The 17,637-nt window shown below is 41.0% G+C and overlaps 1 protein-coding gene across 5 annotated transcripts in view; it reads right to left on the bottom strand.

Annotated features, from left to right (window-relative positions):
• Positions 1-17,637, bottom strand: part of LOC106855919 (calcitonin gene-related peptide type 1 receptor) — a 196,390-nt gene that overhangs the window by 50,150 nt on the left and 128,603 nt on the right. The window contains exons 1-2 of one of the 5 annotated variants that reach the window (XM_088167751.1): positions 16,297-17,519; positions 15,626-15,768 (exon numbers count right to left, since the gene is read on the bottom strand). The exons of 1 other annotated variant lie outside the window; for it this stretch is intronic. The gene's annotated coding sequence lies outside the window, so the exon portion shown is untranslated. Of the gene's footprint in view, positions 1-12,558; positions 12,708-15,625; positions 15,792-16,296; positions 17,520-17,637 lie in introns of those variants that run through there. 3 more of the 5 variants (XM_088167749.1, XM_088167750.1, XM_014880932.2) reach the window with 3 other exon arrangements.

Consider the following 17,637-nt stretch of genomic DNA (forward strand, 5'->3'; position numbering starts at 1 on the left):
ACAGACTCTTGTTCATAAAAAGATGACACCTATTTCTAAGAGAATGAAAAATGATCAATCTGAATTTAAAAAAAACCCAAAAAACAGTAACAAGGGAAAGGAAAAAGAAACAAGCTAAAATTATACAAAAGCATTTTTCTACAAAGTGACAAAGGAAGAATAGCAACCAAAAAAAAAAAAAAAAAATTCTACCTGAAAGCCAAAAAAGAAAACCAATGAAATCACACATCCAACAAAGCCACACCACATCAAAGAAACTCAACCACAAGCTCCTCTGTAACTGTGTGATTGTGTAGGTTTCTACACTTCCTTGGATAATGTTCCAGATTTGTTGCAAATCTGGACAGGACTCTCATGAGAACAGGCTTTCTCATGATATTTTAGATACTCCCAGGTTATAAGTCTGCCAGAAAAAATGCAAGAGCAGCCTTTTTCCATAGTAGTTTTGTATTTGGATTCCAGCTCCAGCCAAAGAGGAGGAACTGCGTAATGTGAAAGAGATGTGTAAACTTAGAGAGGGATCAGTCACAAAACTTTCCCCATTCCTGACCAGTGCACAATATGGTAGAGGTGAATTTTAGGGAAGATGCAAGAGAACTCTAATTTCATTCGACTCACTTCAGCCTTTTCTACGTCTCAAAAAAGTCTTAATTGGTGCTATTTAAAACAAACACCTGACAGCTCTATGCAGTGTGTTACCAAATGGTTTTCTAATGAAGATCAAGGATTTCTGTGTGTCTTGAGCACTATGTTGTGAATTGAACAGGAAGGATTCCTGCAGCTTACAGATATGGCTGGTAAATAAAACAGGATGTTACAAAGGTTACCTTCCTTACACAAAACAAGGAAAATACTGAAATCATTGGAAGACTGTGAAAAGGGATCTTCCATCATCAACAACAACAACACGCTTGCTACATTTTGGAAGGGGAAAAAAAACCCAACGCAACAAATGATTTTCTGTTACTCCTCAATGCTGGCAACAAAACTAGAGGCAGTTTCATTCCTGAAAACAATGATATAACCACAACTTCCACAAAATGTCTTGTACTTCTTTGCAAGATATGCAGCTTAGAAAAACAGGTGTTCTGAAAACCACGCTCTCGTGCAGTCAAGACAAAAATAAGTTAAAAAGTCTTTTGGGGGAGGAAGTTCCTGGCTCAACCACCTTTTGTGTGATTGACATAGGTTCGCTTCTATGCTTTGTTTTATTACAACATATACGCTCTGGTTTTATGGGGAGAGAACAGTAAAAGTTCTTCCAGTGGGTTGCAGAAAAGTAGAAATCCTTTATCTAGAGATTTGTGGATACAGACAGCTTTGGACATGCAGTTTTGGAAAGTCCAAGACTCTTGGAGCATAGGAAAAGGAATGAAGACACATTTGGTTATTATACAGAGATTCCGGTAGATGAAGAGTCAATAGGATCCGAGGAACACAAAGCAGAATGAAAAGAATTACTTCCATCTCTTGGGACATTTACCTTTTCAGCTGGGAAAAAAAGCCCTAGACACTGGTAAATTCCTAGGAGCAGCACTGGTTTGTCTTTGAAAGCTCAGGTTCTGCAAAGTGAGGCAGGAAGGGCAGCTGAATCTCCTCAAACAGAGAAGTTGCTGGAAAACTTGGTGACCTTCCTGTTCAGCTCAGAGGGCCCCAAGCACACAGAATCCATACCACCCATGACATCATCCAACACTGGAAGCTGTTAACCAAATGCCCAGTGTCAGGAAATAACTGTCTGTGATAAATTGAGTTCTTCCCCCTCTATAGGATTGGAACTAATTTATTTTCTATCAAAGTATGCTTACTCTCTCTCTCTGTCATCAAAAGAAGCATTTTCAGCAGTCACGTGCACCCCTCTAGAAACCCTAAATAAATTGATTTTAACCTGCTTTGTGGTCCCCTTACTGGAATGATATTCACCAAAAAAAATAGTGCTCTTTGAAATGGTCACCCTCTAGGAAAAACCAGCTGATGTAAAAAATCATCACCTGCCATCCCTTTGTCATGTTCAGTGCTCTGAGTATTTAAATGTTTGCTTAAAAAAGTTACAAATGGATTTTGGAAATCCAGATGTATTTCTTGGAGCTTTTAAAGTTCAATAAAACTGCTTGCATTCATCCACATGAGATCAAGTGGTGTTTTAGGAGGAACACCTTAACTATTGTGCTGCAGTTAATTGAGACAGAAGTACTGTTGAGTGGCATTAATTGCTTTATTTTTACACTAAGCAGTCCACACGACCCTTCCTATACCAAGTGATACAATAATTTTTTTTTTTTAACAGATACAAGTAACATTAGATGTGGTAAATAACTACTGAGCACCCTCTGTATCTCACCTTTCAAGAGTGCTGTGGACCCAGTGTGCAAGACCTTTTCAGCATCACATACTTACTCTTCAATATTTCCTGCTCATCCCAACCTTTTTTTTAACTGCTTTTAAACTGTTGCTGGATTTTCAAACCTTTGACCTTGCTTTGTGCTCTGAGCATCATCCATACAGTTTCAATAAGTATGTGGACTTTGTAAGCGTGCTCCTTGTAACTTCGAGGATTTTGTAGGAGACTCAAAAGCCAAAAGGAATCAGAGAGCTGAGGAATAAACGATTGGTCTCTAATTTGAGCCATTTGTCAGACTGCACCAAAGCTGTACAGCTTAGCAAAGCTTTCAAGGAGCAGCATTAATTCCAATCTCACCCACTGTCACCTGGTGTCCGTGGATGTGTCCCCGGGACTCAGAGGAACATCCCTGCCCGCCCAGCTCCCCGTGCTGGCGTGCAAAGGACGCGGCCACAGACACAGAGACTTCCCCTCAGTCCTGCTAACCTCAGCCCTGACCTACAGTACCCTTAGTTTTCCATTCCTTAGACTCTCTTGCACAAATATAGCCCAGGATGCCAAACCGGGCTGTGTTTATCCCAAGAACACAAAGACAACCGTTTTCACATCTAAGAAAATGACATGCCTTGATAAAAAAATTGAAACGTTTTCATACAATGCCGAAAACAAACGCAGTTTTCATCAGCGTCCCAAATCCCTGTGGACTGGTTTCTAGTCTATTTTACTAATTCCTGGATCTCAATGCCAAATTCATGTTCTTCCCAAATCTGACTGAATCCTTCCTTGCTTGAACTCCTTGTTTCACATTAGCTGGAAACCTTCTCAAATGTTTGCAACTGTGCCTATTAGTAAGTGTCACAGAAACAGTCCACAGTTTTTTTGCTTCAACTAGGTTCTATATTTCATCTTTGCCTTTTAAATCAAACTGAACATTTGGATTCCAGGTGTTGCAAAGCATGGAAAATATCCTATATGTCAAAAAGCACCACTGCAAATAAGCTGCTTTCTTTTCAAAATTCAAAAGCAACATATTTTTCTTTTAAATGATCTACCTAAATTTTCCAATACAACAGCCCCATCACAGGATTCTGTGTTTTCATTTTGCTAAGTACATTAAGGCTAATTTGCAGTTTAATGGTGAAAAAAGTTCCTGACTCTTTTTTTGGTGCCATTACCAATGGTGATAAATAAATACCCAATACTTTAAAAATCCATACATTTGTTATAAATACTGAAAAGCAGCTTTCCACAGAGCTATTAGAAAAAAAAAAAAAAAAGAAACTTCATTTCATCAAATTGACCTTTGCTAGAAAATGAGCAGTTCATAGCCTTACAACACCAATTAATAATAGGGTGCTGACAAATAAAACAAGCTGGTAAATATGAATCTTGTTCATAACAAGATTGCACAAGAAAATATACTGTAATGACCCTGTCTGAACATCCTGTAATAGCCCATTGTTCCTCTCTATTACTGTCATTCAGCAATTTTTTTTTAATAGCGGATGCGTGGCAGCAGAGGAACCAACGCAACGTGGGACTGCACGTGTACAAATCCTGCCCTGGCACTCCTGGAAAAATCCTGGAGGTGAGGACACAGCCCTGGCACTCCTGGGCTGCTCCCTGCATGTGGAATCTGCACAACAACCCCACATCTGCAGGACCTGAATGAGACAAACGAAAATATTCAGCTGTAAGTGCCTTAATGATTCGTAAATTGAGAAGAGAGCAGAATCCTTTTACCTGTAAAGGGCAAATTACAGGACCAACAGGAATGAGTAATGGAAAAATCATAGGCTTAAATTCTGAGAGATTGTGGAGGCTTTTAGTCAATACATGGTAGAAGAAACAGGAGGTATCCTTCTGTTCCACAGATGAATAGGAAAGGTGTTAATAAAGATCTTCCACGGGTGACAACTGGGTATTTCACCTGCTCTCTGCATGAGGAAAGATGATGTAACTTACCACTGCAGCTACTGACACCTTAACTAGACCATGGACTGAAACCCATCTGCTTTTGCTATCTAATTAAAATACTTAATAGACAACTAATTTCATAACCATACTGTGAATTCATGTCACAGACATAACTGCAAGTAGTGGTTTCTCACCAATTAAAGGAATCTTCCTGTTTATCAAAGTCTGACCACAGGACACCTGATTGAGCTTTGTCTCTGCAACTAGAGCCATGCTAAAGGCAACATCATTCCATTTACTGATTTGTTCAGTTCATTTTCCTAAGGGAACAACAATTTAAGGTTCAGACTTTTCTTTTTCCTCTCTGCATTTCTTATTCCTTCCATCATTTTGTCTTCCTTGCTATGAGGCTTCATTGTTTTATTGTTAATTAGTACTGAAGGAAGGAGTTGGACAATGTCCTGCTTAAAATCTGTAAACGTTTAAAAATATAAAAGCTCAGAATTCTATGAAACACAAGGGATAAAGAAATTGTAAAAATAAAGCAAACCAAACGAAACCTTTGGCTTAATAAGTTCTGCAATGCTGTATGGTACAACACTATTTTTGAACACTTTGGTTTGGCACACCTGCATTCCCTGAGGAAGCTGAGTTATCACCAATAACTCTGTCATTCCAGTCTGTCTTCATTGGATAACACAAATTTCCACAGGAACTTCTCTTCCCTTGCCTATGCTGACTTAGAAAGGCTATTGGTCCCCAAAATCTGCTTTGAACCAGGGCTCTTTTGGTGCTGCCACATCACAGCTGTGTACCCTGGAGGTGGCAGCAGCCACTGCCATGCTCTGGTGCCCCAGTGCCCCTGCAGAGACAGCACAAGTATTCTGCCAGCCTTCCAACAAACCCTGAATTACTGCCATGTCCTTCACTGGTCTGTAATGTGACTCTAGGAAAAGCTCAGCATGTCAGCAGACTATTTTATCCCTGCAGCCCTAAATAAAAAAGTGTCCAGCTAAAGTGCTTTGTCTGAATTCTTCCCTTGGATTGCATGTGCAATTTTCAGAAGAGGGATCTTATGTAGAGAAAGAGCTCTACTTGTGCAAATTCTTCTGAAATAATTGAAGGAGAAAAAGGAAAAGAAAACCTAGGCCCAGCAGCTATCCCAGTGGATCATGTTGAAAGGTTAAAAACATCGGAGTGATTTTCCTAGGTACTCTCAAAATGCTGATATAGCACATCCAGCTGGATTGGGGGAACAAAAGGCTCTAAAAGGATCATGCTGTGACTTCCATAATTAACCCAATAATGACATTTTAAGAGTTGAAGATGGACCAAGATCACCTCCTTTAGTCAGAAATTAAGAATTTTCAGAATGAGAAACTAAAAATAATTTCAAATAAATATGACTGTACTCTAGACAGAATTGTTTGAACTTTCAGTTATAACCATCACTTCTGTTTTAGAGAAAGCCTACGCCATGATAGCAAATAGATATGAAACAAAAAACCTATTTTCACTGGTGTGTAATCTGTGGAAACGTTAATTACACTTAGAACATAACGCAGAACATCTGATGGAATCTTTCACACCTCCCCTAGGGAAAAACGATGGAGGGTGAGATTGCCCAGTTCTGTAGGACAAGAAGGCTGCAATAGCACAGTTTAACTTGATGGGAATTCTTACTCTTATTTGCATATTGGTTTCTAAAGTTCTTCTTTTCTAGGACCATAATTTCCCTGTTTGTTTTCAGCAGAAAGGCTTCCATTTCCTGATGCACATGCACAATTAACAGATTAGAAACATTTCTTTTAAATCCCTCTTTACCCACTTCTTCTAAAACTGGAGAGAAAAAAAAATTAAAAAACCAACAAAAAACCCAAAACAAAGGAAAAAAACAAACCCTCCCCCACAAGCCCCACACTATGCTGGCACGAACATAACCACAAGAAAGGCTGCAAGTCAGCCCAGTGTTTAAGTGCCTCCTTAGCATGTGCTTTTTTCCCAGCTGCTGCCAGCCACACACAAACCCAGCGCAGCCCTGGTGGCCTTCCACGCACTTTAATGCAATAAACAACACATTTAATAAAGAACGAAGAAGGCGCAGCGGTAGCCACGCAGAGAGGACTTGAATAGCACTCAGGAAAGAGCCTTAATTTGGCTTTCCTGGAGTTGTTGGAAGGTAACTTTTCCCCCAGCACACGCTACACCGGTGTAGAAGGGGCTCCCGGTGCCGGCGCTCCGTTGCGGCACACGCTGAGCGACGGAGATGGCTCTGAAGCTCAACACAGTCATTTATGGAAAGGACTGCCACCCCCACCTTCCCCTTCCAAGAAACTGGACGTGTGAAGACAGACATTTCTTTGAGAGGAAGGATAAGGCAGAGGTTAATTTCATCTGCATGAGCCAGTATAGGATAAGCTGTTGGAAATATTGTCCAGCCACATTCTTAATGCCTGGCAAAGTGACTCACTCAGAGTCATCACAGGAAAGGAAGTTGAATAGAATCAAAAACGGAACAGGATGGGGGCTTAAACAGGAGAAAGAAGTGAGAGAAAGGAAACTGGATTGTTTAAAGTAGGCTGAGGTTACAAGTTCTAGAATGAGATTATTTTTAAAATAAACGTATAAAATATATATCTATAAAAATACATGAATGTATGCATGTATTTATCTAAAAAAAGCTTTTTTCCATTTAAAGAGAGACTTTTATTTGTGGATTGCCTTCCAAAGCTGCCTGCTGAGGTATTTGTTTCTGTTTAAGGGGGCATTTACATGGTCTGGGAAATAAACAACCATCCCCTCTAGAAACCCACAAGTTTTTAACGATCACATTCCTATTCCACACAATATGAACTCCCAGAGTATGGAGCTCCACACTTATGTAAAAATCCACCACAATACAACATTAGTACACCATTCCCTAAAGAAACACTAAGCAATAAACTAGACACCTTTTTTGCTCCTACACAAAAAAATTCATCCTTGACTTTTACTCGAAACTTCGTGACACACAAAAAGTTTCAAAGTTTCTCTTCTCCAACTTTTTTACTGTGCAAGTTTGCATGATTAGCCACCTCACATTTCAATTTCAGGTACGTCTAACAAACAGTATGTAGACTGTCTAGGTATGTAAGTCACTTGCAGAAGCACCTCCTTGACTTCACCACAACTGATATAACACATTACTTGTCCAAGAGAATGCCCACCAACAAAAAGAACAATTCTGATCCCCAAAGAAGAAGATAAAAACATTTTTTTTTAATTTCATCAAGGCAATATTGAACTGAATCACAGCTTTTTATGTTTCAGTCATGTCACCAATGAGTACAAGTTCTGACTGTGTAATCCCATACCAACAACTGTCCTTTTTATGTTGAAAGGGGCACACAGAAAGATGAATACACCCATTAAATCATATAACAAAAACCCCCAATTTTCAGACCTAAGGAGGCATGCCTGGTCAAAAAATTATTCTGGAAAAATGTATCAGAATAAATACTTCTAAATTCTCCTAGAAAAGCTCATCTCTGTTTAATATTTCTTATTTAATCCCCAGAGTGACACCTGCTGGATTTCACTAACTGAAACTAAAAGGCAGATATTGCCATTATACAGAATATTTCAGGATAATAATTGCAAAAATGTGACATTTTAGTAATAAAAGGCTGTGGAGTATAATACTTCCCTTCCATAAATAAACACACAGATGAAACCACAGAAGAAGGAAGTATAATGTCTAAGGGTCTTACTCATTTCTGAAAAGTAAATTTTTGAATTTCTATCTAGGAAGGATTATAAGGCACCACATTTGGTGACAAATTATATTAATTTCTGAAAAATATTTATTTTAAAATAAGTTTGGGTATAACAAAAATATTCTCAGTACATCCTTTGATTTACTTTAATGAAACTCTAAAACTCTACCAGAACTGTCAGTATTGAAATAACATAAAATTTATGAAAATTAATTGGCAAGATTTTACTACTGTAATGAGGGAGGAAAAGAGCAAGGAGAAAATCTAAATGCTAATTCAAAGATGATGCTACAAACATTCAAGGTTGTGCAGCGTTCAAGCTGAGAATATCAAAGAATGGGAGGAAAAGATGATGCAGTTTTTAGGAACATAAGATAGTCAGCCTAAACACAGCTGATGGCAAACAAGAGTGCATGAGGTAGGTGTAGGTGCTTTGAACATGGTAATCAAAAGAAAAAAAATTACTAATTTCTTTGGTTGGCTCTTTGTTCATGGTATTAAATGGGAAATCAGACTGGTATGGGCTTCATTAAACAAAATCATCACTAATTTTTGGGAGATATTTTTTTCAAATATAGCCTGCATGACGCAGATGTAAATCCAGAAATACATTGTTTTGTTTTCTAAAATCCAGTTAGAATGGTCAGCTACAACTTAAAAATGGCCAAAACTGCCAGAAAAGGCCTGAGTGACACCTAGAATATACTAAAAGGTAAAACAACCTCAGGCACACATGCAAATTTACCACAAGAGTCTGATTTATTTTCTTGAAGGAAAAAAGTGGCTTTTCTCACAGAAAGTCTTTTTTGGTGCATTACAATGAGTTAAGGGCATTTCAAATGCATGTTTCCAAAGAAAAGCAACTCAAAATAAATCACTTTTGGACAGCATATACTGCAGAAATGATTGAAAGTGTTTGCACAGAGCTAGGGCAGAAAAAGGATGACTTTGCTGGGAAAATGTAAACAGTATAAACAAACTTGGGAGACTGAAGCATGAGAGACAACTGTTAAAACAAAACTTTGAAAATGTGAAAGTTTAGCCTTTCAGTTCTGTCCAGATTCTAAAATAGAACAAAAAGTGTTGCTCAAGAGAAATGGTCTAGTGGAACCCATTTTCATAAGATCTATTGTACCACACTAGCTGTGGAATTCTCCATTAAGGTAACAGGTAAGAAATAGGCAATTTTCTGCTGCTCTTTGTGCAAGTATTTTACACTGAAAACATCAGAACTGCCAACATGAATATAAAAAGTAAAAATAATGGGTTGTGTCCATACACAGAAAGCTTTCTCTGCTTTGTTTCAAACATTAGAAAGATGAACCATTCAGATGTATTAAACTCAGAATATTAGCACGTGAGATTTCCAGTTTTCCAAACAAAGGATAAGATCCAGGGTTAATTTACTTTGAAAGTTTCTTTATAAACCTATGTTCTCTCTTTAGTTGCTACATTGGCAATAATGGAAGTCAGCATGAAATGGACCTGCATATGTTGCATGTAGAAATAATATACTAAATATGTTATTGTATGCCTAAAACACATCTAAAAACACACTTATTTTACTGCCTAAAAGTTATTTGTTGGCCAACTCACATCTGTTTTGATAGTAGCAGTATTCATTCCTTCCTCAACACAGCAATACCAAGGATATGGTTAATTCCAGAGCTCTGACAATTTGCTACACCAAACACTTACAACACTTCCCAGGGACAGAGCAGCTCCATGAGCAAGTCAAGACTGTTTCAGTAAGTGCAAAGCTTGGCTGAGGAAATTGCTGCACATGAAACTCAACGACAGAGCTGCCCAGGGCACCGAGGTAAGGCAAACATTGTGTGTGCCACAGGAGTGCCAGCTGGTCAGAAGCATTGAAGGGATTTTGGTACCAAATCAAGAACATAGTACACACATTGGCAACAGATGGGAACAATTTCTTAAGGAGAAATCCTGCTTTGTTTTCCTGACTGTAGACTTGGACTTCTGATTGGAGAAATTCCCCCAGTGGCTTTAATAGATAGCTTATGTTCAGCATTTACTATAGCAGTGACTAGATACACCTCTTTTAAATATCACTGCATATGTGCTATTATTAAAAAACTTATCAATAGTGATAGTTTCTTCCAAATGGCCATGGCCCAGTTTGAATTGCATGACTTCATGGACTTCTGTGGGTCCAATCCTACCCAGCTCCTGCACAAGCCAGGAATGCTACTGGAGAAAGATGATTACCTCAAATTTACAGAATACAGAAGCAAGTTAGCAATTATATGGGTGTCAAAGGAAATCTCTTAGTTCCCTCGGTTTTGTTCTTAATCGTATCCTGGCCAAAAATCTGAGCTGCAATACCCAGACAGCCCACGGAACAATCCTGTATTCCTGGAGTAAGTCCCCAGGTAAGGCATTGGTCACCCAGTGAGCCACATAGAGATCCGTGTTTTTCAACTGAGTGCTGAAAAATTACAGAAATTACAAAAAAAAACCCCTCAGTTGCCAACAGACAGCAGAATGTAAGTGCCTAGATGGATGATTTATGTCTAATTCCTTCAACAGAAAAATACCCACATTTAGGAATGTCTTGCCCTTTGACAGTCGGTGGAAAAATTCCCACTGGCTCTCCGTGGGCCAGGATTTCAACAGTTGTGTTGTATCAAGAAAAGCCTATTCAAAGGGACGAGTACCACATCTCTTAAGGCAGAGAAGGATTCCAAGTGATCAGAAATTCAGGATGCAGTAACATTTGAAGTTGAAAGGACCCTCATCATGCAATTCTCAAACCTGCAATGTATCTTAGATATCCAGGTACTTAGTTTTGTCCGGTAAAAAGTGCAGTCACACTGTTCTACATCCATGTCCGACCTGCCTTTGCTCAACCTGCAAATAACATAGATTCTGACATCCAACCTGCAAACATGCACATGCCTGGCACGTCCTCTGTGGGCAGACCTGCTTCAACCTACACCAGTTGCTTGTGAAGAACAAAAACTAAGAAACTAAATAATTTAGCTGATATACTTCTAAAGACAGTTGTTCCCAGGGCACTGATCACTAAAACAACATAAGCACCTTTTATGAGAAGAGCCACCTCCATTGACTCAGCGTCACCAAGTGCCTTTTGTGCGAGAGATTTCCAAAGCTGGATAAAGACTTTGGGATTGCTCCTATATGCAGTGAAACAGATGAGAGTTTAGGCAAACTAGAGAAGAAAATGCTGTGCATATACAGACCATTATTTTTAATTAAGAATTTCAGACAGCACCACAGCATGCTTTCAAAGAACACACACCTGTTTTCAGATGTGGTCTTACATTGATCTAGATCGAGAGAGTCTCCTTCCAGTGAACCGAGAGGACCTCGGATTCAGAGCACATCCTGAGCAGGTTGAAGCTATTAGACACATTATTAGTGCAAGGGAATGACAAGATCCTCAGCAGGCACAGTAAAATTGGAAATCCTGCATTGGCACAATTGTAAGAGCAGCAAAGTCCACCCGCAAGGTACCTGGCGTAAGTTTACTAAGGCAAAGAGGAAAAAAAAATTCTGCTATTTTTATAATTATTTCATTCTCTTCCCTTATAAACTGCAAGGATAACTAAAGGATTCATTGTAGATCAAATCCAAGTGTCATTTATAACCCAACAAGATTTATTTTCCTGGTTGTATGGCTCCATTGCTTACACACACGGGCAAGTGACTAGAATCACCAATCTCAGCAGTGCAACCGCATTTGTAAAACCCGAGGGTATCGCATCTGTTTTGGAAAGCTTAAGGAGCGGCAAGACTTTTAACAGCCCATCAGCTGGTACTTGAAGGCACAGAATCACACACTTGCCACCGTTCAATAGTTTCTCGAGGAAAGGAAAAGTGGGCAATTAGCTGTCAATAAATCAGCTCGGTGCTTGCGGTTAAAAACCTCAAACAGTAACACGCCGGCACGCGTACAGGCTTCAAACCAACCCAACTTTTCCTCAAGCAAACAGAAAGCCCAAACATAACAGTAGCTTTACCTTTTAAGTTGTTTAATTACAACATAAAACGTAATTACGAAACAACTCAAGTACGACCTCTTTCTGGTACAATAAGTTTAGAGAAATACTCAGTAAGCAAACCTACACCACTTTATCACCTAATTCAGCCTCTATTTGAAAGAGCTGCAGTTGTACTGAATTAGTCTTAAGGACCCTTTTCAAGCCAATGAGCCTCTAATTCTCTCCAGATGCAAAGACAGAAATTTGGTTAGTTAATATTAGAGGTTTCAGGCAGAATCCTTAGAGCGATGATTTGGGCGCTTTATCTCCTTTTCCATCTATGTATCCTACCAAGCGCAGGCGATAACAACACGAATTACAAAAGCAGCCCAGCACCTCGCCGGTAGAAACAACCGGAGGATTTTCCCTCAGCCAGTCTCGGCGCAGAGCCCGCATCCCTCGCCGAGGCTGATGCCGGAGCTCGCACAGCCGCGCTCCCAGCGCAGCGCAGCGCTCGGGCGGCACCGCACCGCACCGCTGCCCGTGGGTAAAACAATGAGCCCGCCCCAGCGGCACTCACCGCTCACACACCGCTGCCGGACGAAGCCGTGCGGAGCTGTCTCGCTGTCCCTCGGCGCCCAGCTGCGAGCCCCGGCGCTGTAATCCCGAGCCCGAGGCTGGCGGCTCTGCCGGCGGAGCAGCGCTGCTGCGGGAGCGCCGGGAGCGTGTCCGATGGCAGCGCGGAGCGGCGGCAGCAGCGAAACATCAGAGCTTCCTGTTACATCACCCGACCCCGCCTGCGGCCCGCGTTAAGTTACTTTTCCCTCCCGAATGGCATGTCCCGGGGAAGCCGGGCTCCCGTGGTGGCCAGCGGGGAGCTGGCCGAGCCCCGGCGCTGCCAGCTGCTCCCGGCCAGAGCAGCCTCTGCCCGCACCTGGCCCCAGCCGGCGCTCGGAAACCACTCGCAAAAATACTCACAGGCTGCTCTGCTGCCCCGGAGGAGACCACGGGACCTATGCTTTTCGCGGATGCAGCCAGTGAGATTCTCCTCCTCCTCCAGCTAGACCCATAGAAACACATTAGTTTTATTTTATTCAAAGAACACACGAGAGCCGCGTTCCTCCTCAGTATGACTGACCTGACCCACCTGTGCCAGGGACTGCATGACATCTCATACCGTAAGGGCTGAAAAGCTCTACACAGAAATACTTTTATTCCTCAGGTGTAAAGCAGCTGCAAAGGTCAGATTGAAATTTTCAGTTTCAAGTGGGCTCATCATTTACAGTGTTGTACCCAAGAAAAAAAAAAAAAATCGTATTTAGAGAAATAAGTCTTGGAAGTATCAAGGGTAGAAAATAAATACACCCAACAGGAACATTGTTATTGCTGATCTCTATGCTGTATTTTTCTAAACACTGGTGATTTGAAAGCACAAGTATTAATGGCTTGAAACTTGCCAGGACAGAGGACAAAACAAAATTAATAGCAGTCTTTCTACTAGCTTCAAAGAATATTGTACCAGAAACTAAAAATGTTTCTTTGAAACCATTTGTCACCTGTTTTTAGACAATCAATTCCCTGTACTATGGACAGAATCTGTGCCCTCTAAATCAATAACCAGTTACTGTATGCACAGGACAACACGATGCCGAATAAATGGGGAGCTCATGGAGCATCAGACTTAAATTATATGAACACCTGTGACACCAGCACTCCTTAGGGAACACCACAAGGACCTCCCAAAAGTCACATTGTTATGAAAATTATACCACTGAATTTTCTCATAAAACAACATAAAATATTCTGCTTGTTTCTTGCTACCTGTCACTTATCCCCTGTGGTGGTTTTTGTTTTGTTGTTGTTGTTTTTTTCCCAGCAGAGTAATTTCTGGAACACACTGTGAACTGGATGAAGGAATTCATCTGGGCATGGAAAACATTTAAACATTTACCTCAAGAAGGAAAAGAGTGAAAAACACAAAGCTAAGGAGGGGAAACCCCCATGAAACAAACAAAAAACTTCAAACAAAACCCAGCCCCAATCCAGGGTTAGGAAAAATTGGAAGAGGGAAAGGAGGGTCAGGAATACTTTAAATCCAAATGGCCCCTAGACAGTAAAATCTGTGAAATCTCACTCCAGGGTTACCAAAAAAGCAGGCTTGGGTACTCATTTGGCACATGTGAGAGTTGGTGTTTCTTGGATCTTACATCAACAGGAGAATGTTTGAGTTTTATAATCAGTGAACAACTAAGGACTGGCAAACTAAACCTCTAGGCAATGTGAACAGATATAAACTGGGGATTAACTTTGATTCTGAACAGTGATGGAAATTAACTTCTCCAAAATAAATGGTGTCATCTAAGGTACAGGAATTTCATCAGGAGTGAGCCTGGTAGCATTGCTTTAGACCCATTCGTTCCAGGTTGAAGATTGCAACAGAGTACATTACACATTCTAATTTAGAGAATAATCCATGTATTCCAGCCAAGCACACATCTCCAAGACAGGCAGATGCTAGAATTAGCTAGAGACATGTATTACACAGGCCATGTTTGATTTGGCTTGCCAAAGTCAGTGGAGTTTTGTGGGGGCTTTATTTTTCTTTGGTTGTTTTTTTTTTTTTTTCACTTGGTTGGTTTCTCTGGGGAGTTTTTTGGGGTTTATTTCTACAAAGTTTTATATTCTACTGATTTAGATAACATCAAAACTTATTTGCTCCTACCCTAGAGGCAGCGAGACCCCTCAGCTGGCACAGCTCGCACTTCTGAGCGCGGTGCCCCCCCGGCACTGCTGCATCTCCGCATCCCCTGGCTGCGAGGAGCGCCAGTCACACCCGCACAGGCTGCCCTGGTGCCCGACAGCGAAGGAGGGACCTACAAGTGCAAACCTACCTGCACTGGCACCAAAGGAGGCTCAAGAGCGAGCCAAGAGGGCGAATGCCGAGAATTCCCCCTTTTCCAGCAGAGCCATCCCGCCCGGCGCTCGCCGCGCCGCCGGCGCCCTCTCGCGGCCGTCCCGGGCTGCGCACAAGGATTCACCCCCTTAATTAATTCAAGGGTTAATTACCCTGTGTGAACACCCCCTAACCACACGCGTACAACTCTGCTTTACCTGAGCCTCGCTCTTGCTTTGGAGACATCACTGAAAATAACCGGGTAGGAGACGTAACCCTTTAGTCCCCTTCATTAAGTTTGAGAAGGTAGAAGATAGAAAGATGAAGACTTGCTCAAAATGTAAATTAAAAACTATCAGCTTTGAGAGAGTAAATGTTGGAAATGCAGGGAGAAATGCTGGATCAAGTGAACTGGATACAAAATGTAGCAGGGAGTAGAAAATAAAGAGGAGAAACAGGAGGGCATACTAGTAAAAATGTGAGGAATAAAAGAATGAACAAATGACACTATTTCTCAAAGACATTTTGTTTCACCATTTGCGTGGATTAAGGGCTCATACCAAGTTACTGCTGGTCAGATGATATCTGGAAACTCATCAAACCTCTGTAAAATTGCTTCAGCTTAGTGGCTATTATCATACAACATGGGACAAATTTCACAGCACTCTGCATTTCCCCTCCAAAGCAACTGGAGCAAATTCTGGAATTAAGGACTGGATGGATGGACTCTGGTCAAGTGGAACTGTACACTCACTGTAACGCCTTAGCACAGCTTCATGCTCTGACTGCTTCACCATTCTGGTGCCTGATCCACATCTTTTCCTGTGTTGTGCCTCAATTATCCCCCTGCTCATCCTTTAGTTGTCTCTGGGAAAGGCATAGATCTTTTTTCTTATTCTTGGATTTGATTTTTTCTGTAGCTATGGGAGGTACAGGAGCAAAAAGTGAATGAAGCAGAAAGGCACAAAAGAAACATCTTGTTATTTTGAAGATCATATCACATTTCAGTTTGGACTTTTTATGGGAAAAATATCTCTATGTACTGTAGAGCTAAACAAAAGCAAAAACAGCTGGATAGCTTGGTGTGGTGGCCAAACTGAGCGCACACACAGCTGAGAGCAGCCTGAACTCTCAGATCAAATCTTGATTTATAATCAGGTTTTTACAGTCTGTGACATTGCAGTCTTGATTCTCATTGCACTGAGTAACAAGGCTGACAGATGAATCACTATGCAATGTTTTTGTAGCCAATTGAAACAGAGGTACTCTTGAGATGCTAGCGGTACAAATTCTCTTTTGTCTCAACAATGACACAAGAGAGCCCTCACTGCATCACTTAATTACTGTTATTACAAAATGTACTACAGCAGCACAAGAAGTTTCTTCAATACAATGCAAGTGGGGTAGGAGAGGATGGGAGAGTACCTGTCAGTCCTATCCTAGCTACAGCAGTCCTGGAGGAGTCTGCACAGTCCTGGGAGCAGCTGGTTCCTCTCAGGGAGGGGACCCTGTTAGTTTGCAGTACAGATCAGCAAGCAGGAAGCTGATAGGAATGGAGAGCAGCCACTCAGCCAAGGTTCTGCAGGGACAGAGAGGATGATTTTTTTCCTTAGACTTTTTTCCCCATGTGGGTTTTGTAGGTGGTGAATATAGGGCAGCCAGGGACAAGTTGCTGGAACAAGAGGGAGCCTAATGCTGTCATGAAATGACACAGGCATCACAAGACAATCTGCATATAAATTCATCTTTTCTTTCCTATCCTTCTATATCTATTGCCTCATTTCAAAACATTGTTTTAGAAAGTTCATCATTCTAGTTTGCAGTCTAATCAATCTTACAAAACTTATAAATAATTTTCAACGTTCTTGGGACGGCTTAATGAGTTTCATGTCTTTTACATGAAAGCTTTAGATGTTTTAGTTTAATGCAGTTACTTCAGCTCTGTCTCCCTTTGAGGTACATCATGCAATTATGGCACGCCCATGGGAAATATTTACAACTAAGAATGGAAGATCAGATATTTTTACTGGCTTGACCATAAAATGCAGACAAGAGGAGGTGCAGATATTTGTGCCCTCACCTGCATCCCTAGCCAGGCAGACACAAGCAGTGTCAGTGTAGAAGCAGGGTAACCATAAGTGCAAATCCTGACCCTCTCACCCCAAGTGTGCCTAAAGCCCTTGGCCTTGGGGAGGCCACACAAACTGCTGTGCTCAGGCAGGTGCTATGGGACAAGTGGAAAGGTCTGGGAGCAGTTTAAAACCAAGGGCTCTCCACTTATCTGCTATGACATATTCCAGCTGGTCCAAGTATGTGCCCTACTCCTCTGCTCCTGTGCAGTGCAGCCTACACCTACAGACTCAACTCCTAGTGCGTGAAGAACAGGAAAACCTGGAGAGGAAAGGAAAAGTAATGAACGAGAAAATGAAGATAGCGAATTGAAACTGAAAACAGGAGACAAAATGTGCCAAATTAATTCTGTGCATAGCAGCCTGTGGAGCTTATAGGTTTCCTGGCACAACTGCACTTTTCTGATTTATATGGTTAGTGCAGTGGTAGTCTGAGGTGCTCATACATTTTACATGACTGTTCCTTGAGAATGTTTCAAATCAGACTTAATGCATCCTAGATTGAAAGAGCTTGAAAGGACTTAAGCACCAGAAAATAGGTTTGGATAAATTTTCAGTATAAAAACCTGATCTTACTTATCTCCTCACTCTGGTATTTAGAATGCTTAATTTTTTACATTTTCAGCAGTAAAGCTTA

Source organism: Sturnus vulgaris, chromosome 7 (genome assembly GCF_052056855.1).
Source record: "Sturnus vulgaris isolate bStuVul1 chromosome 7, bStuVul1.hap1, whole genome shotgun sequence".
NCBI lineage: Eukaryota > Metazoa > Chordata > Aves > Passeriformes > Sturnidae > Sturnus > Sturnus vulgaris.